Source organism: Halichoerus grypus, chromosome 13 (assembly GCF_964656455.1).
Source record: "Halichoerus grypus chromosome 13, mHalGry1.hap1.1, whole genome shotgun sequence".
Taxonomy (NCBI): Eukaryota; Metazoa; Chordata; class Mammalia; order Carnivora; family Phocidae; genus Halichoerus; species Halichoerus grypus.
Window position 1 is genome coordinate 32,994,228 of NC_135724.1, and position 22,490 is coordinate 33,016,717.

Sequence of the window (22,490 nt, forward strand, 5' to 3'; positions counted from 1 at the left end):
CATAAGATTTAAATAATGTCTTATAGGTTTTCATACCTTTTTTTTTCCCAGGGAGTTCTAAGCATGTTGAAATGTGCAAGTTTTGCTCTCAGTATTCATTTCCCACTGGCTTTCTTTCCTTTCAACATTTCCTCTTCTCAAAGCCTTTTCTCTTTCTTTCCTTTTCCTTCTTTTCATTCCCTTTTCTCTTTTTAATTCCTTTTTTCTCTATATCTCCTTTACTAGCACCCTTTCCCTGTGCTTTTCTGCAGTCCTCTTCTAACTTTCCATTCACCTCTGACTTCACTGTTTTAAAAATCTTTACCCAAACTTCTCTTACATAACAGCATCATGCAATAATTCCTCATTGCAATTACACCTAAACATTTTGGAGTAAGGAAAAAGGTCATTAACATAAGTAATGTGAATAGCCCAGCTAGGAGTTGAAGTGCTGGAAGGAGAGACAGCATTCAGTCAAAACCCTAAGCAAACATCATGGGGGGTCCATATAAGTGTGGTGGCCATTCGGGCTCCTGGCCACAGGGTTCTGCTTCTCCCTGGAACTGGACAGTATGTGCTTCCCTTTCCCCTTGAGTTGGGTGTGAACTTGAAACACGCTTTGGCAGGTAAAATGTGAGCTGTGGCCACAGGACTTTCAAGAGCTGATGCCAGGACAATTTACAATGTTCAGGGTGGTGGAGGCTCAGTCAGCATGGGTCCCAGAATGAGGATAAAACAGGACAAAACCTCCAGAATACTTTGTGGTGGAAATGTAAAACGGGCAAGAAATAAAATTTGTTTTAAGACTCTGAGATTTGGAGGTTGCTTGTTACACATACATACATAAGATAGCCTATTTTGAAGAGTACAGTAACCAAGAGAAGAAAACATAAAATAAGCTATTGGCTTTCAGAGATAAGAGTGTAGAGGCTCAAAAGAAAATGAAAAATGAGGTTAAATTATTGTCACTTCAAGGAAGATTTCCCCAAGAGTATAAAGGATGGCTGAAACTAATCCTATATTTTGGATGAATACAGAAAGTGCTAATTCCTGTTGTCCATGCGCATGACATATTTAAGGCCCAACAAATACTTCAGAGCATTTGCAAATGTTGCTGCAGCTAGCCAAGAGGAAAATGTGCCTTGTCAAAAGTGTTTTCATCCAAGATCTGAAAATCGCTGCTAGATCCAGCCCAAGGCCCATGCCAGCCTAAGATGTAAGTGAACCCATTACTTTCTCATGATATGGGATAGGCAATATTCTTTCACCGTTTTTACACTCAAGTGTAAACTTTTCATTAAAAAATTATCAGATATCTGTTTGAGACTAAAGTAGACTTTAGAGTTTCAGTTTTATTACACTTAATGAAATACACTGGGAAGAGTATCAAATGGGAGATAAGAAAAAGTGAGCACCTGCTCAAATTCTGCCACTAAATAAATATTTTAGGTAAACACACCAGAGCCTCAACTGTTCTTATTTGTAGAATGAGGGATGGTCTGTACAATCACATCCAGATTGAATATCCCTTGATTGCATGTATAGAAGCCACAGCTTATAAGAAATACTAATCATCCATCCTCAAAATGACTGAGCTTTGCAGGAAGAAGACGGTCCTGTTCTATCCCATCAGGGGCTGTCAAGCACTGTAAAGGAGATGTGATTTTACCAGATTTGCAAAGCTAACAAGGTAGCCTGCCATACCTTTAAGGATATGGGCAGAAGACATGTCGCTCCTGCGTCAGAGACAAAAGATTTTATTGCTCACAGAAATAGCAGCAGTGAAAATATCAACAATTCTTGTGATGGTTCCTTAAGTCTCAATTCCCATAGGGTGATGCAAAGAGGGCCAAGTGTCTCTACACATGCAATGGGTCACATTTTGGGAGGAAAAGTCTTAGCTTAGGGAAGCCAAGTCTTTTATAACGGACATTAAGCAAGCCTGCCCTTAGCCCCAGAGGGAGACATTATCTTTGTTATACTGGGTGGGAAGATGACTGCCCTTTGCTTCAGAGGGAGGCACTATCTCTGTCTTCCAAGGCAGTAAGAAGACTCATTCTTTGCTCTGGAGGGAGATACCAGCTCTGTCTTCCAAAACAGTTCACTATATAGACATCCTCAAAAAGATAATCCAGAACAGAGGTAATCAGTGTGCTTGCTCATTATACATGCAGAAATATGTGAGACCCAGGGAGAGAATAAATTTCCCCTTATTCTTATGCCAATTTGGCTTCTGAAAAATGTTTCCATCAGAAGGCCACTCCATCAACCACTTTGAATGATCTGACAGAGGCTGGGGCCGAACCTGTTCATGTCATAAAGCATTTACTTAAGGAATCCAACAGGATCCCAAGCAGGAGGATGGTGTCAATCTGCAATATTTGACCCTCAACCGTATCTCCAAGTTCTTGTTCCCAACCAGTCAAACAAAGATCAAACCATTAGAGTCTACCTTAGGAAGCAGGGTGGCTTTCTCCTTAGGTTTCTGTATTGACCTTAGTACTTGGCCCAAGGTGTTAATGTAGGTACAACAGACTTTACCAGCGATTGCACAGATTCCACTTAGACCTGTAAGGAGGAATTGTATGCCAATTCTATTATACACAGCAATGGCTGATGAGTTGAGGCTGACCTGAATGCCTCCTAGGGCCAAGGTGGTGTCATTGATCACATCAGGTAGAGTGAGGGACAAATTTTGCACCCCCTTTTCTAATTAGATGATCCCCATCCTATATATATAACACCCAGCAGATGCACATAAATAGCAAGATAGAAAATAGTTCTCTCTCTAGCTATTAGGGACAATTGCATAACCAAATATGAAAGATTTCAAAATCGCATCTGATTATGAAATTGCTAGAACAATGCCAACCTAGAATACGGTAAGTGATATTTTTTATTTGCTGTCTAAATGTTATAATTTAAAGCTTCCTGCTGCCAAGGCTACTAAGTAAAAGTCTTACTCCTTTGTAACCCCTAGGCCCCTTTATTTAAAAAAAAAAAAGTGAGAATAAAAGTTCACAGAACATCAAGTTGGGCAAGCCCTATTTGTATGCAGAGTAGATACTTCCCCACATGGTGTGCAGATAAGCATCTCTGATCTCAGTACATTTCTGCCACTTGCATACCATTGTGTCTGAAATTTCCACCATTAGATATGAATTTGTTTATATCTAATTCTAAGATATATACGTATATAAATATATATTGTAATTTGCTTATATGTATTTCTGTATAAGGGAGAGAATCTTGCTTAAAGGAAATATCCTTAAGAAGAGCAATGCTCTCACATTATTATCCACACGTTTTCAATTAATATGAGATCTTTTCTATGACTATGACAACATCTATTTAAAAGAAATTTCTTATGAAATGAGACCCTCAACCAGTCAATTTTGAAGAGAGCAGAACAAAGACAGAAAGGTCAAGTGGAGTGGTGATGACAGTGGCGGAAGGCATGAGGTGGGGAGGAGGAGGAGAGTGGAAGTTACAAGTTAAGGACACAAGGCACCAAGACACCTGCAGGGGAAGGGATGGGGAGGTGGGAAGACACTGTAGAGACCAGATTGTGTCTACATCTCAGTTTTGTCTAATAATGCTCTTTTGAGACATAAGGAGTTGCTAGATGACTGAAGTCTGGAAGCCCAGCTTTTTCTGTGATGGACTATACCCAAAAAACCATGCTGGCTCCTTTTACTTCAGAATAATGTTGACCCTACATCCAATGAGATCCATCAACAGCCCATCTCTGCTGACTCATTTAGCTGCAGAGAGAGGTTCATAGATCAATTCAAAATAGAAAAATGGCAAGGTGCACCAAGTTACAGAGAATGGAGAGATATGTATAAGACTTTTGGCATCCTTTTTTAAAAAAAATGTAAAGCAAACCAAAAACAAAACAACAAACAAAAAAAGAGTAAAGAAAAAGAAAAAAAAAAAACCTGTTTGGAAAGGAGTCTGAGTGTAAGACCTCTGCACCAGGTGCACAGTAAGTTTTCGAAAAACATAACCTTTTGTCTCCGAGAATGATAGATGGATGATCATGAAATCGTAAAATCTGGAAATGGCTTTTCCCACCACTGCCTGAATACCTGGCTCCAGCATCTCACATCCATAGCCCAGATTTCATATCTCAGAAGCTAAAGGGAGGCATGCGCGGCTCAGCTGTCAGCCTGTGTTGATACCATGTAGCAAAGGCTGTTCAAATGGACCGATTTTCACAGGGATTATGCCTATAACTGAATCGTTAGCCACTCACCCTTCGTGGCTCATCTGCTTTAATTTGTTTATCTTGTTTGGTCATTAGTTTTGTCTAGATTTTATATTCATTATTCTGTATCGTATCTCTGACATTTCAGTTTAGGAGGTGATTGTTTACCATATACATTGATTCTCCCAGGCCCTCAAATATTCCACAATCAGTGCTAACAAGATAGTAACTAGGAACAGTCATTATCTGGCTATTCTGGGACACCTTCTCCATCTCATTTTAATGTATTCTTATGTTTCCAGTCTCCTGGGGACTCTCACATATTCCTTTTGAACCTTTACTCTTTAATGCTACCCAGACAGAGCCTTTGTACCTCTTTGGAATGAATAAATACAGACTATCTCAGGTGATTTAAATCTCTCTCTCATGTGCCTTGAAAAATGCACACTTTGCTTCTATCAACCCCATATTTTGCACTTTCAAGAGAAAACACTGCAACTGGCATAGGTTCTCTTACCAACCTATATTATAGATGACGGGACCAAGTAAGGACAGGCTTGTCTTCTAGGTTCCTAACAAGTCACAGACACAGTGAGAATGTATTATGGATGTTGTAGATCATTTGTCTGGTCTCTTATTGTAGTTTTTGTTGCTAGTTTACCGCACCTGGAGTTTCAGTGTGGCCTTTAGTTGGGACTGAGTAGGAACAGTTACTCACGGGGCCTGAGTCAAGATGTACAGCTGTGGGTGTCCTGGGAGTTTGCAAACCTGGTGCAACGAACACTTTGGTCCTAAGTGAGAGACCAGTAGGAACAACGGCCCCTTTTACTCTCCTTTGTGCCTTACTTGATGATTTTTTTTTTTACACCACTGGTGTAACTGCCGTTGCTCTGTGGTTAGAGAAGTCCAGGATATTGAGATACATTCCATATATTGGCAAAACTGATATGCATAGCCTCTTGTGTCTTCATGCTGCAACTTTCATATAATATGATATGATCTGATATATGATATGATATAACTCGGTATGAAAACAGACAAGCTAGCTTTAGATAGCTATGGTTTCATGAGTAGACCTAAAACAGGTTTTGCATCATGCTGCCTGAAAAAGATCTTATCTATTTACGTCAAACTGCTGAGACATACTAGCAAAACAATAAATGCAAAATGTGGCTGACTTCTGCAGGATTGTGTGAGCAGTTAAGCACCTCTGGCCAACTGCCAGACCAACCAACACAAAGTCTATTACATTGTGCTTCACTGCACTCTGCCCTGAGATTTGCTTTGGAAGAGACATAAGATGGAAGAAGAGGAGGGCAAAGCAAATCCTCCTCAGCATCACATGAGACCCTTACATCGATGGTTGAATTCCAAGCACAAATGACCCCTTATCCATAGCTAAGCTTTTGTTTGCAATATTCTGTTATCATCTCTTCCCCAACAACGAAAATACAAAAACACTTTCAAGGAGATGATAAGCCCCCAAAGAGAATACAACACAGTGTATTAGGAGTCCAGATTAACTCAGTTAGATGTCTGGTCCGGGGAACAAAATATTCAACCTTTAAATAAATACACAATAAAAATAGCACACTCTTACTATAGGGTTACTGGACTGTAGCAGTAAATGAACTGAATAAAATTTTATGGCTTCTTAACATGCTGAGGTTTTCTCAGTGTCTTCCATCTTGTAGCTTAACAACATTTTGCAGTCTGCTATCAGTGAAACTAATAGTGCAGATGAAAATTTTATGAAAAATGGGAAATCTACATTGGTTTTATATTATGTCAGTGAAATGAATAAAGATCATATTTTGGCATTAACAGCTAATGGTGAGAAAAGAAGTGGGGGCTGGTTACTCCATTTTTGGCCCTGGAATTGATGTTTTTTAAAGAGTCGGCTGTAATTATGATATTTGAATGTCATTATCATTAAACTGATGAATTATTTAGAAAGAAGGTGAACAAGGCAAAGAGTTCCTCAGTGTGTTCATGCATTTTAGTTGTATTTTGCCAGTTGAGGTGCTCCTTTCAGAGGGCGGTATTAATCACACGGATGGTGCAGATATGTTACGTTATTATTTCTCCTAGCAAGGTCAAAGTTTTCTACTACAGAGCATGTGGGGGATAAGAATAGAGGAAAAGGGGAAAAGGAATTGCTAAATAATCACTCATATTGCAAATGTTGATAGGAAATAGTCCCCACTCTTTGAAATGGATTGTTTTATATCTTCCATGAGTTGTTATAATGACCTCCTTATCAACTTTCTGGCCTCCCACCTTGACTGGCTTCAAGAAAGCTTTTTGATAAGAAGGAAACATAATTTGAAAAAAAAAGACTATTACAGTGTGGATGAGAAAAATATTCAGTTTAAGATACAAGCAACTTTGCCTGCAAACATTTTCCTTGAAGCAAATGGCAAATTAATAATGAACAACCTTTATTTTCTCATTTTTCTCTCTCCCACTCCCTCTCTAGGAAGTAACATTTACTTGTTTTCAGTGGCTCCATTTCTTGGGAGTCTGGGAAATAAACTTTTCTCCAGATCTATTTCTAAAGTTATGTTTCATTTACCTGGCTTAAGTTGGTACATTCCTGCCTTCAAAAAGAAAGTTGCCATGTCAAGTCCTCTGCACCAGTCTTTGATTCTTTGAGTATCAAGGTGCATAATTTTGTGTGGCATACAGGATGAAACAGATGAAGTTTTTTACTTTTGGATGCTATAATTAATATCATCATATATCTTTTTAAGATTTATTTATTTAGTTTTTAGAGAGAGAGAGTGTGGTGGGGAGGGACGGAGGGAGAGGGAGAGAGAGAATCTCAAGCAGACTCCCCGCTGAGCGCAGAGCCTGACTTGGGGTTCCATCTCAGATCTCAAGACCCTAGGATCATGACCTGAGCTGAAATCAAGAGTTGGACACTCAACCAACTGAGCCACCCAGGCGCTCCAACATCATATAATATTTTAACTCCATCCTACAAAATACCAGTAGATTTTTTTGTGTCCTACAGATTTTTGTGCATTTTCATGGTTTGTAATATGAATACTTTTGTTCTAGAACATTCTGAATGCTCTTTCTTGGTCATATATCTCTTTACTTTCCTGAAGTATTTGTAGAATTCCATGATTCCAGTGATGTGACTTCTTTCTGTCCTTGTTTTTGTGTGATTTGTTTTTTCTCAGCTGGGGATATCAATTGTTTTCACTGGGGATTCTCTGTTGACTCAAGTCCCAGAGGAAAATAAATGAAAAGCTGCATACTTGGAATGGACTTTGGGTACATGACTTTAGGTATCACTCTAAAGGATAATTTTATTCCACGTTTTCTCTGTTCGGCTTAATTCATCCAGAAAAGGTCCAAGAATGCATGACCCAACTCTTGCTTAGTAAAAAGAATATGCATTTGAATGGACTCTCTTTTCTACTCTAGATTAGAGAAAAATGGAAATGGATCCATGGAGATAAGGAAAACTCAATATCCAAGTAAATTTTCAATCAATAAGGTGGGATTAAAACAGGGAAATGCAAGTCAAAACCACATGAGATATCACCTCATACCTGTTATAATGGTTATTATCAAAAAGACAAAAATACAAGCGTTGGCAAGGATACAGAATAAAAGAAACCTTTGTGTACTGTTGGTGGGAATGTAAATTGGAGCAGCCACTATGGAAAACAGTATGGAGTTTCCTTAAAAAAATTAAAAATAGAACAACCAAACGATCCAGCAATCCTGCTTCTGTGATATTTATTTGAAGACAATGAAAACACTAATTCAAAAAGATATCTGTACCTCCATGTTCATTGCAGCATTATTTACAATAACCAAGATATAGAAACACCTTAAGTTTTCATTGGCAAATGAATGGATAAAGAAATTGTGGTACATATACAGAATGGAATATTATTCGGCCATAAAAATATCTTGCCGTTTACAAGAACATGGATGGACCTCAAGGGCGTTAGGCTAAGCATGAAGTAAATCAGACAGAAAAAGACAAATACTGTATAATCTCCTATGTGGAATCTAAAAAAAAAAAGAAAAGAAAATGAAACAAAACAAAAAAAACCAAGCTTATGGATGTAGAATACAGATTGCTGGTTACCCAGGGTGGGGGTGATTTGGGGGTGAGGGAAAGTGGGTGAAGAGGGTCAAAAATTACAAATATCCAGTTATAATATGAATAAGTCATGGGGCTATAATGCCGAACATGGTGACTATAGTTAATAATACTGTACTGTATATTTGAAAGTAGCTATAAGAGTGGATCTTAAAAGTTCTCAACATAAGAAAAAAATTTTGTAACTATGTATGGTGACGGATGTTAAATGGACTTAGTGGTGATCATTTTGCAAATGATCGAATATATATACAAATACCAAATTATTACATTATACACCTGAAACTAATATAATGTTATGTCAATTATACCTTAATAAAAAACAAAACAAAACAAAACAGAAAAACAGAATTATTTTCTCTCACTAATCTTATTGTGGACTTGTTTTTCCTCTTATATTTTTGTCTAAAATAATTATGGCAAAGAAATTTCACTATGTTAACTTAAGGAAATAATCTACAATAGACTTCTTACTGTTAAGAGAATTTCTTGATTTTTTTAAAAAAAATTTTGGGGGTGTCTGGGTGGCTTAGTTCGTTGAGCATCTGCCTTCAGCTCAGCTCATGATCTCAGGGTCCTGGGATCGAGCCCCACATCAGGCTCCCTGCTCAGCAAGGAGTCTGCTTCTCTCTCTCTCCCTCTGCCCCTCCACCTGCTTGTGGTCTCTCTCAAATAAATAAATAAAATCTTAAAAAAAAGAGGTGCCTGGGTGGCTCAGTCGTTAGGCATCTGCCTTCGGCTCAGGTCGTGATCCCAGGGTCCTGGGATTGAGCCTCCTGTCGGGCTCCCTGCTCAGTGGGAAGCCTGCTTCTCCCTCTCTCACTCCCCCTGCTTGTGTTCCCTCTCTCGCTGTCTCTCTCTCTCTGTCAAATAAATAAATAAAAATCCTTAAAAAAAAATCTTAAAAAAAACTTTTGTTGTAGCAAGCTACTCTCTTTTATCTGTTTAACCAAGTTCTTTTTCTCTCCAGTGCTTCAAATACCTTACGTGTTCACATACACACACAAATACACACATACACTCTCATCACATGAATATCAAAGAGAAGCCAGTCAATTTATTAATTTATTCAGTGTTATTTACATTGAACGAATGCGATTTTATTTTCTCCAATAGTATTTACATTTCATACTGTTTAATTTATAATAAAGAATAAGGATCAGCCACATATTTCATTCACATGTGAATTTTTAAGCACTGGAGCTTACACAAATTAACAAATGATTAGCCTTGACTAAAGAGTAAAAGCTGAATATTAAGAAAGTGATAATATTTTGTTCCTTGTTACCAAATGTGAATTCCTGTAAGGTCTTTAACTCTTACCTGTGTGTCTCTTTTCTCTTTTGATTTTTTATTAATAAATGATTTTTAGGAATTTTATAAGCCATTCAGTTTTGATTCTAGATGTGACCTAAGGCTAGTTCTACCTGATCTTTTCAACAAAGGGAGAACCACATACTAAAATCTGAATACTATGTGCATGACATGCTAACCATTTCGTGCTTAAGAACCATATATACATACACTATGCTTACATTCTTCTGGATAGTTAACTTTATGTAGCCAATACCTCAAATTGGGGGACTCCAAAAGCTTCCCAAAAAATAATCAATAAAATTTGGTTCCACTGATACAGTTTGAGTTTATTTGTGTGCTATTCTTGCTTACTTGCTTATTTGTTATTTTTATTCGGTCCTACTTTGGTGTATCAAATCACATCAGTTTTCTTTTTTTTTCCAAGTTGTAAGAATTGACTGTTCTAACTTGAGAAGGATAAAAGAAGGTCCCAAATTTTTATTTACTTCTCACACCACTAGATAAGGAGTAGGAAGGACAAAACAGATCAAGTCTTTCCTTCTGGAGCATTCAGAATCAGAGCTAGAAAACGTATTTCTTTGGGATTTCATCAATCAATATTTACAAGAGTTCCATGAAATGGTTGGAACTGAGACACCATGCTGAACAAGTCAAATGTGGCTGAAATTCACCCAGGGACTAATGTTGCAGGTATTAAATTATCCATGGGCTCCAGTCAAGCAATTCAATACTCAATCTGCTCAAAGCCCAAGGAAATAAAAATCACATAAGGAATTCCAGTTTGAAAGAATTTTCTTTTTAATTTCTGACGTACAATGGTAGGCCATCTGACATCATGTCACATCAGCTTCACTCCCTGGCCGCAACAGACCTGTCATGCTGTATCAGTGGGGTAAACGTACAAAGAGATTCTTGTCCTCAATCAGATTTCCCTGGTATCAGTCTGGACAGCAAGCAGTCAATCCCAATTGAGCGGGCAGATGGAGACAGAGCAGATTAATAAGTGGATCCTCTTTATCTGAAGAGCTGGCAGGCATCATGGTTCGCCAGGCACCTGAGTTATATTTTTAAATAGGTCAGCACATCGAGCGTTTACAAAGGGGAAATGGAGTTAGCTGGAGGATTGGCACCAGTGGGGAACACAATGTGGGAGGTGGAGCTCAAGGTGCACTTTGATAAGAGTCTGAGGATTTGGGACAGTGGAGGATGGAAAATAAAGAGTTGCTGTCCTTGTTTTATTGTCTTGTTTAAAAAAAATGTGAATGTACTATGGAAAGCACATGAAACGTATCTGGATAATGTCTCTGAACCTGGTTAGGTATTTTCATTTTTAAAACTTCCAACAACATCATTACTGCCATTCTACAATTATCATGAGGGCAAAAATGAAGGGGTTTTGTTTGTTTTGCATCTTGCACAGTATTAGGATCCTCTGGAAGCTACACAGAAAGGGAAGAAATTGGACCCTCAAACAAAGCAGGGAGACATGATCTATTAGGTTCAACTATAAAGTAGTAACACCTGTGTGTGTGCATGTGTGTGTGGTGTGTGTGAAAAATTCATTAAACTGCCTTGAAATTAGGCCCCAAAGGAAACAATCTTGTTTTGAACAGAGGCAACATATAAGTCAACATATAAGTAACACATTTATAATGATCCCTACGATTTTCAAATAATGCTGCCTTGAAAACAGACCTTTCTTTATCATACTCAACAATGTGATCAATAGCTTACATTTATTAGCCTGTCTCAACCAGGAAGTTTTAGTCCATTAAAGAATCAGAGAAACCTTGTTACCACATTTTCCAGGGTATGGATTCCCAGCGAGGGAATTATAGGGAAGTTCGAGTTCAATTCTTAACAAAAATAAGGTAGCTCACTTAAAATATCCTATTTCCAAGTCTTAACCCGGACTTATCAAAGAAGTCCAAGGAACATAAGCAAGGATTCACTATTTAGGAACTAGTTTATGTGTAACCAAATAATGTATAATTAAAAGAAAGAAACAAGTTTTCCAAGTTTTGAAAATTATTCAATCTGTCTTTTACTCCTTTCTCTCTCTTGGTGGTAGGGGAGGTTTTGGGACTGTGCCACATTACCCAGATTGAGCAAGGCAAGATGGAGTGATTCGTGCTCACAGCGTTTGCCTCAACACTTGATTTGACAGCTGGAAGTCAGACTCCATTTGCTTGTGTTGTTTCCAAGGGTAGATAAAAAAGACATTTGAAAAGAATAATTTGGGACCTCTAGGGAGAATAGTGTATTGATTGAGATGAAGTGTGCAAGGCTAAAGGAGCAAATTTCTCCTAAAATGAGACTCAGGAAAATTAAGTAGCAAGAAAGCATTGAAGTAACAATAAATGCTTAATTTGGAAAGGTTTTTAAAGTCTCCCAGAGTTCTTGAATCCTCTGATCTCAGGGTCTTAGATTTAGTCAGTGATTAAATGATTATCTGATATGACAGTACACTGTGGTGGGAGTTTCCTCCATACCTTCTGCATGTGAACAACCATTTTCTTCCCTTGGAGAATAGAGGAATAAGTACTGGTAATATATATCCAAGGCATATTGGGATGTAAAAATAAATGATAGAACTCTGGATTTCTTTCAAGTCATTTGGAAAACAAAGAAGTAGAAATTGAGGAAGTAAAAACAGTCTTGCATTGACAGCCAAGGCAGACCTCAAAAGGAGGGAAGTGACCACTGGGAGACGACAGTGGCTATGGAGCAGCCATCTGGGATCGGGGAGATAGGACAGAGCTGGATCAGGCAATTGGCCTGGAGATAAGCTTGACAAATTGGTTCTGGGAAAGCCTAGAAGGATCACCAGATCTGTAAGTGTTGCTCGCACGCGTTCACCTCAGATTAGAAATAAAAGCTTTGCCTTTCTTCAATTCTCCTCCTGCCCGTTAGAAAACCTTTCCAGTACTTTTGGTTATCACCCACCTCTCCTTCTCTCACACTCCATCTCAGAAGCACAGCTGTATAAATAATAGCCAAATGGGTCTTCCCAGGCAACAAAAATTGATCAGTCCTTGAGTGACTTCCATATCCAAAAACCAGTAAAGAATCATTTATATCTCTGGAGAAAACTTCCCCCTCTGACTTCTGCTGTGAACACAAGTAAAGATACCAGCAAAGAAATATAACCAGATAGCTTTTAACAGAATATGATAAAAAAATATAATAAAATCTAGAAGTAAAAATAAGATTCCTACTATTGTAACATAAGACTTTTCATTTCCTGAATTCTCAACTCTTCAATTTAGTCCAGTGTATCAGACATAGAGTTGGCCCTATAAGAAGGATAGAGAGATGAGTAAGACATTATCCTTGCCAACAAGAAATTTCAAATTTTATATGGGAGGAAAATACTCATCTATAACAACCATGATGTATTAAGTGTTACTCTATTCATTTAAGAAATAGTCTAAGGAAGAAAACAAGTGTATATTTTAAAAAATTCTGGTACTAGGTCAATAATATTTTTTATATTGTAACATGGACTTTAAATATGTTAATCTTGAGATTTGCATTATAGGCCTATACCATCATTTTCTTAGATATTTTCCTTTTTTGTTGAATATAAAGATGTTTCCAATATTTTCTTATTATAAATATAGTATAATACATAATCTTAATATATTATTTTCTCTTGTATTGTCTTTACACTCAATTTACATGAGTGTGATTAGTATGTTAAAAGATAAACAAGCAGATGTTAATACATTTTTTTTTTCTTACAGAGAAACAAGTATAGATCCTTTAAAATTCATTTGGCTTTCTTTAGTTCCTCTAAAAATGCTCCACACCCTTGTAAGAACTAGCAGGTTGCTCATAAAGGAAATACAGGAGAATAGTCGGAGGCAGCTTTGACAGAGAGTACAGCATCAGCTAGTCAGATTTATTTTATGTGTTTGGATATCCTCGGTCTTGGTCTTGTACTTGACACAGTTTTGCTGGTTTTCTCTTGTTGTCTTATCCTTTCCAAGTTCTAGCTTCTCTTGGCTTTACTAATTTAGTTAATGTTAATGCTTTCCCACTAGTGCAGTACAAAAGTCTCCCTCTGAACCATACTGAAACCTTCCTCTGCTCTTTCTATACATGGTAAGTAGCAAAACACCTTCTCCCAGCTTAGTCCAGACCTTATTCCCTCCCTCCCATAGCCAACTGCTCATAAAGGCAAGACTATGGATAAGTCCAATAGTTAGAGGACCTAAATCTGGCTTTAGAGTTGGCATTCAAGCTGCTTATTCCCAGGAACTGTGTGACTGGCACATGAGAGTTCAGTACATAATAAACCTCAGAAAACTTTGCAAGGGAATTTCTATACCTACCATTTTTTTCTAGCTGAAGGTGATACATCGTCATCTGCCACCAAAAAAGTCCTTCAAGTTGCACTCATCTTTCAATATTCCCTTCCCCATCCATTCATCTGGTCCTCCTTGTCATCCTCAGAATGTGAATACAATGACTGTGCTAGAATGGAAACCTCTATCTGACAGTATATCCTTATGCTGAAAAGATTTGTTACTCTTTATCAATTATGTATGTATAGTATATTTATAAATACATGAATATACTATATATGTGTAATTCATGATGGCTTTAATAAACAATAACATAAATAATAAAATCATACAGAAAAAACAGGACTGGTTTCCTTCTCAGCCTCTTAAGACCACTTTTCAGTATACTTTATCCAACAATGATGGTTCCCTCCTTTCTCTTAATCTATAGCTCTCATTATCATAACACTCAGGTCATTTTGTGTATATATGTATATATTTATGTGTATATTAAATGTATTATACATATATAACATGTTAATATTAAATACATAAATATTAATAAAATAATATATAATTTAATATATATATCAGGCACATGTTTTCTCTTCTTAAAGCTTTATAAAAGCTCCTGAGGATGGAGGTCATGACTTCTATTTTCCTTGTACTTCCCTCAGTTATTAGAATAGTACTAAGTACAATAAATATTAGTCGATTGATGGATTGATGTTAAATGTTAGATATATGACCAAGGTAGCCTTTGGTCTATTATTCCAAATTGGCCCTCAAATTGCATTTTCCACTTATAGATTCCCTAATTATTTTGCTATCATTCATAATCCACTGGATGACCACCAAGAAAAAGATGATGTGTTCACAGGAGCTAGTATTAAAATTAGAGTTGCCAAAGAAGGTTGTCTTTAAGGAACAAGACTCATGATATGATTAAAATTGGCTCCCTGATACCAAAATAGGCAGAAACCACAGTATGAAAGCCAGCCTAAAGCCCTATTATATCTTTAATCAGTATCTGTGGCACACTTCCCTCCTTGATAACTACTGGTCTTCACCTTTTTCCCAGAAGCCATTTCATTATTTTTCTTTCTTTTTCCCTTGATAAATGATTTCATTTTCCCCCAACTTGGTTGGCAGAATGGCCAACATTAAATGTTCATTTGTTTAAACTAACAGAGTGTGGTCAGTTGATTCCCAAAGGAGGAGAGGAAGCCAAACAGGTCTAAAATGGCATCATTTAAGAACACAATCAATTCATTATCTTTTTCATAAAGTTCACATATGCACGCATTAATCATCATGGCATGGCACTGGGCAGGAAGTTCTTACCTAAGCAAGTTCTACTCTACAATATATCTTTAGTGTTTAATGGCCGTTTGCAGCTTTGATTTTATTGTGTGCTCACTCATCTGTTGTTTTATGAGCCAGTCTGTGTCTTTGTGATGAACTGATTAAGCAACTGATTTTGAAGCTAAATTCATAGGCAAGTCAACACTCCATCCATATCTAGCTAAGGATTTTGGCCATTATGATCTCATCTCTTCTCTAGAATAGAGATGTTGGGGCTGGGGGGAAGCTCCTGAAAGAACTTAAGGCTGCTTAATAAATTAAGCAGTTGAAGAACTCTAGGTGATCAGAAAAAAAAAACCGAATATTAAGGAAATATCCTGATGGCCATCTTCACATATGCAAGGGGTATATATGTTAAGGAAAAAAATAAAGTACCTATGTACTGCTCCAGAGAACAAACAATAATGCTATGAAAAATAAAGATCAACATAAGAAAGAACTTTCTCAGCATGCAACATTGAAACAAATTAACTGAAGAAAAGTTGAGATTCTAGCCAATGAAATGATTCCAAAAAAATTGGTGAAATTTTGTCAAGAGTATTGAAGTGAATCATGCATATACTGTAAGATTGGACATGGTTACCTTCCTTAGAGTCCATGATGTTAAGCATTATTTGACATTTACCAGTCTTATCACTTACTAACCAGTCTGGTGTAATAACCCGTTTGCTTGTTTTCTCTGTCTCTTCCTTTCTATTTGTGGTTTCTAAACTGTTTTTAGCTCAATGTAAGCCTTTTCATTACAGTTATCTATTTTATATAAAAGCATAGTCATAGATTCAAGTGTTCCACTGATGCAAACAAAAAAATTCAGACCAAATTTGGGCACCAAAGGGTACCTTTATACCTTTCTATGTTCAGCTATTTCCCCTGGGTAGTATGACACCACTCTTCGAACTAACTGGCTCATATTATCAAAATTCAGAACAGTTCACCTCATGTTTTTCCGAATAAAGAACTAAAAATTGCTTAATTCTTTATTTTAGAAGGAAGTTTACACTTTTGGTGATGCATATTAATAAATAAGATCCAAGAAAAGACAAAATAACACCAAGGACATTTCCAATTTCATCCTGAAACATGCCAAGTTTAGCTTTAAAGCCCACCTATAGAAGAAGACTGTAGAATCTCTTCAAAGCCTTAAAAAAAAAATGTGTTGGCTAAACAAAATCCCCTTTTTCCTTAATTTAATCTAATTTGGACTTCTTTGAATATGTAAAATAGTTTTTTTCTTATAAAGATTTCTCCTATATTTGTAGATTGCAATTAAATCACCCCTTAGCCTTCACTTCTCTATATTAAATTAGAACTCTATTTCCTCCCCAACACTGTTTTGTGCCAGCTCCTTAAAGATTTATGCTGCTTTCTGCTGAATTCTTACTCAAAAGTATTTCTATACAAAATTGGGCTGAATTCTTTACATGCTAAAGCTCATACTGCCCTTCTAAGATTGATGTATATCATCATCTACATTTTGAAAGTTGGGGAAGAAGTTAAAGAGGAATTAGGCCTGTCATCATTAATAGACCCTGAATCATGGCTAGGATTAGAAATCAGAAGCTCATACCACAAATAATGGTGAGATGAACAGCAACTTCATCACTCACCAGTCACCTAACAGGTTGCCCTCCAATATCATCTTTATTTTATAGCACTATATTTCTTACCTCTGGGGATCTTTGTGAAATGGATGGGATGATCAGCTGGGCTGTGATGGATGAAGCCATGCTGATTGCTTGTTTTCCAAGATTGAAGACTCTCTGAATGTTAAACCATACCCACTTTGTGGACAGACTTTAAGGGGCCCCATGACCCCCACCTCCTGGTGTGCATGCTCTTGTATAATCTTTTCTCCTTGAGTGTGGATGCAGCATGTTGACTTTCTTCTAACTAGCTGAATATGCAAAGGTGATGGGATATCACTCCCATGACTAAATTATGTTATATATACTCTGCCTTGCTAGTGGACTTGCTCATGCTCTCCTACTAGCCTAAAGGAGCACACTGCTATGCTGTGAACTGTCTATGGAGAAGGCCACATGGCAGGAGCTGGGGAATCGAGAATGGCTTCCAGGTGACAGCTAGCAAGAAGCTGGGGCTCTCAGTCCTATATAACCACAAGGCAATGAATTCTGCCAACAACAGAGTGAGCTTGGAAGTGGATTTTTCCCCAGTTGAGCTGCCAGATGATAATGCAATCTGGCCAAAAGATACCTTGATTGCAACTTTGTGAAATGAAAGTAAAAGACCCAGCTAAGCCATGGCCAGACTTCGGAGACACAAAGACTGAGATAATAACTGTGTGTTATTTTAAGCTCCCAAATGTGTGGTAATTTTTTACACAGCGTCTTTGCAGATGAGAAAAGTGAGGATGTTGATTATGATGAAGAAATTCCCCAATAAGCTTGATAAAGGGACCAAAACTCAGAACTGTGAGGATGATAAGGTTTTTTTGTTTAAGCTTTAACCTAATGGTATCTCAAACGTAAAAAGATATGACACAAAGATCAGACTTAAGGCTAGATTCTGCAGACTTAGAGTTTTATTCTCTTTGTCTTTATAGTCTTCCAGAAGATACTCTGGACAGCTATAAATGTAGGAAGAGATTCTGAGGATGACACAGAAATGCTGATATAATTTTCAGCATTGCAAAGGAGCTGTGGTTTTATTATGAGTCTTAAAGAAACTTTAAATTCCTACCATGCGTATTAACCTATTTTTCAGATAGGTGTTTCCTTAAAACAAGGAAATGAAAACATGAGTTATTTATACTTCATACATGAGAAAAATAAGAAAGAAATAAAGAAGAAAGAAAGGAAAGAAGAAAGGAAGGAGGAAAGGAAGAAGGAAAGAAGAAAAAAAGGACGGGAGAGGAAGAAAGAGAGGGAACAAGGATAAAGAAAGGAGAAAAAGATTGACACAAGGTAATAATAACCCTTTTCTGAGAATATATAAAATGCATTTTTAAAATGCATTGTTTATAAACCCCTATAGCAAATTAGTTACTTTAAATTTATGGGAATATAGAATGATTCCTATGAAACAAATGTTAAAAAGATATGGGAATGCCTTATTTTATGTTAAAGATATTATTACACATGTAATTATAAATTTCTTTAAGATACTAAAAATTAATGACACTCACAGTTTTGGACACAGTGTTCACAACTTCTGGATCCTTCTTAAGTTTGAAGTCAGCTTATCTTCAACTGTTTGTAGAGTTTGTATTATCAGCCACCCTCTTCGAATGCTGCCTTTTAGATTCAGTATCTACACACCGCCATATCCTTATAACTCTTATATTTTATAAATTTAATAACTCTAGATACCCTCAACACTGGTACCTATAATCTTTTTTAATTGGCTATGATTAATTCTGCTCACTTAATACAGAAAGGGGATCCACTTAATACACAAGAGGGATCCATTTAGACTCTGACACACAACACTAGGTCAACAGTCTTCAAGACCTTCAGGGATAGAATCAAAAACTTTTAACGGGGGGGCGCCTGGGTGGCTCAGTTGGTTGGGCAGCTGCGTTCGGCTCAGGTCATGATCCCAGGGTCCTGGGTTGGAGCCCCACATCAGACTCCTTGCTCAGCAGAGAGCCTGCTTCTCCCTCTCCCTCTGCCTGCCTGCTGCTCCCCCTGTTTGTGCTCTCTCTCTCTAGCTCTCTCTTTGTGTCAAATAAATAAATAAAATCTTTAAAAAAAACAAAAAACTTTTAACAGTTTAGGTAGTGATTTCTCAGAAAGAGTAGCATTCAGTCACTGATTCTGTAACTTCCTCTTCTTGTTCAGATCCCATGGACGGCCTATACCCTGTGACTCCCTCCTCAGACATTCAGGGGCCCTCATGCCTTTCTTGGATAGCCAAGGTTTCTAATTTTGGTTTTCCTTGTACATTATTATACCTTAAAAATGCTCTGACTCCTATACTTTCTCACCCCTGACCATTCACCAGCAGGAAAGCCTTCCACATACTGAGTATTAGTTGATGCTTGCTATCATGTCTAGTTCTCTTAAAATTATACCAGTCTAGATTTCCACCTCAATGAATCCACTCAAACCAACCTTCTGCTTAGAATGCCCTACTTCTCTACATTTCACTCATGGTACATAGACACCTGACCAAAGGATGCTGAATTTGAACCTCAAAAGAATGAGCAAATACCCTCATATTCAAGGTCTGGCCCAGACCTTTCTACTTCAGTTTCTTCTTTGACCAAAGTTGATGATTCATTCCTTAAAAATAATATCTAATTTAGAACTTTTAGGATCCACTTGAGAACTCCATAAAACTTGTCAAGCATCACAATAAAAGCTATTGTTCTATTTATATTGTGTATAGGCATAGTTTGTATGTACCTATGTATCTAACAGGCAAAAAATAAGGTCTCAATTACTTTTTATTCCCCATGATAAAAAATATACTATTGTGTACACAGTATTTAATACATTGACTATTAAATAAGTATTTGATGAAATAAATACTTGCTAATCACTAGTTAAAAATCAATGGGAAATCTAACACTTAGAAGTAATCAATTTAAAGGAGTTCATTTGTTTTCCACTATTATTCCACTGAAAAGCATTATTGAAAATGCTCAAAGTTTTCAATGCTAAATGTGGAAAATGACTCCCAAGTAAAAGTGGTGAAGAGAATATTTTAAGGGGATAGGACCAGGTCCCTAGGAGGCCAATAAGGTTATGTTGCCTCAGCCTCATGATTCACTGTTTACTAGGGAGATCATTTGGGTAACAAATGCAAGAGAACAGCTGCAAGTTTGCATGGGGTGGAGGTAAATTTAGGTGTGAAAGGAAGCTAATTGCCTTAGTGTGTGCCAAACTTTTCAGGTGCTAAAAAGATCCTGTTCAAGGACACTGGGGGAGCTGGAAGGGGAGCCTGGAATGCACTTAAACTCAGCTATTCACTCACATCCTAAAATCAGTCACACACCAAAAAAAAAAAAAAAAAAAAAAAAAGAAAAAAGACCTTGACTGAGGTTGAGGACAAGAAAGAAGGTTAATCTGTCAAATGTCAACCTATATAGGGGCACCTGGGTGGCGCAGTCAGTTGAGCATCCAGTTGAGCATCTGACTCTTGGTTTCCACTCAGGTGGTGATCTCAGGGTCATGAGATCGAGCCCTACATTGGGCTCCGAGTGGGAGTCTGCTTGAGACATTCTCCCTCTGCCCCTCCCCCATTTTCTCTCTCTCTCTCTCAAAATAAATAAATACGTCTTTTTAAAAAAGTCAACCTATATAGATAAAATAAACTGCATTTAATTAATGTATCTTCATTCTTTTAGGGAAAATGTAGACTAAGAATGATACAGTTTTTGAATGTTTTGGTGAGGCTGGTGTGTTGGTGGGGTCCGGAGCCAATGGCCAAGAAAGAATTCTTGAGATGTCTTTGGTGCAGAACGGTGGTTTTATTAAAGCACAGGGACAGGACCTGAGGACAGAAAGAGCTGCTGCCCCAGGACTGTGAGGAGCAACTGATTCTATACTTTGGGGTTGGGGGAAGTAAAGCTAAAGGAAGTTCCAAAAGGATTTTTATATGCTAAAGAAGACTCACAGGATACCAGAGGCCTTGCTATGGTCAAACCAAGGTTGTTTCTCCCTCTAGCAAGGCATTAACATTAAGACAGTTGGGAGCTTCCTGGAGGAACTTTATATTCTGCCTGCCTCAAGTACTTGTCAATGGGCTGCAGGTTATAAGGACATTTAATTTTATCTATGTTCCCTTCTGCCTTTGTTTCCCATATGAAGACTAAATCAAATGCTTTAACCAAGGTGGATACTTAGAACAAGATTTAGAGTTTCTAAAAATCTATGCTCATGTCAAGAGAATGATAAATATGTTGTCCACAATTTCTCCATTTTTGGGGAGAAGATGGTTTAAAGATCAGAAATCACGTAAAAGTTAGTTTAGTTCCTCACTGTGACTTGGAATGCAGAACTCATGTGTGTATGTGAGTGTGTATGTGTATATAAACTTTCTGGATAAGAATCAGATAAAAAAAGTACTCAGTGGTCAATTACATATATTTAACAGTTAGTTAAATATCCTCCTATAATGCTCTGAAATGATAAAGAGAAAAAGCAAAGTAGTGAAGAGATCAACTAGTTTTCAAATAAGTTAGTCAGTTCAGTGCCATGGAAAAAAATTGATATGTTTTAAAAGTGATTAAGTTGTCTGACAACATCTGCCACCTGTTCCTTCTGGTTGTTTCATGGTGGGCCTATCCAAATGGGACATCTCTGCTTGTGCCATCACAGGATGACAATGGATAAGGCCTCATTTTAGGACAGATAAATTCCTAATTCTGGGATCTCAGAAAATTCATCTATCCACCATCCTTGCCAGCTTTAGGTCTCGACTATTCTCAAGCAGTAACACAGGTGTTATATTCTTCAATTTGTCTCCTGTACAAATGATCCACCACCATTACATCAGTTCTTTACTCTTAATTTATTCAGAGATTTTCAGTTAGGGCTAGAGAGCAGTTACAAGGCTGAAATTTTAAAAAGCTAACATTTGAGGCTGATTTCCTCCTACACAAAGCCTTTACTGGCACTTGTGGAATGGGTAAAACACTCTAGAATTTTCCTAAAATTGTCCACTCCCTACATCTATTTGCCAAATTTCTTTCTCTACCTTTGGTCAAAAGCCACTTCTTACAAGGTGTCTTCCAAGATTCCCTCACTTCTTATTGTTGTATAGTATTTTGTTTACACTTAAATTATAACTCCTCCCCCAATCTTAGAGCTACCTGTATTTTCTTGTATCTCTCTGTCAGTTCCACCCGGGGCTTTCCACTTCTCAGCACAGAGTCATGCATCTCAGACTCTCTCTGACACCCTCCATTCACAAAAGGCATGGCACTTAGGCAACTTTTCTTCTTTCTAGGTTTCTACATTTATCCCCCTGTCTCCCATGGTTTTCTTTCTCCTAGGTCTGATATTGGCTATGGACACATTTTCCTTTGGTTCTGCTTTCTTGTGGCTTCTAAATTCAAGCACACAAATTATTTCACATTGTAGGTTTTATTGGTTACAGGAAGACAGACTTGGGAAACAAAAATAAGAAATACATAGAAGGATAAGCTTGTCCTAACTTCTTAAGCTCTTATAATCATGCTCACTTTTCTTTTCTTGCCAGTTGTGTTGAGATGGGCTTCTGCCATAGGATGTAATTC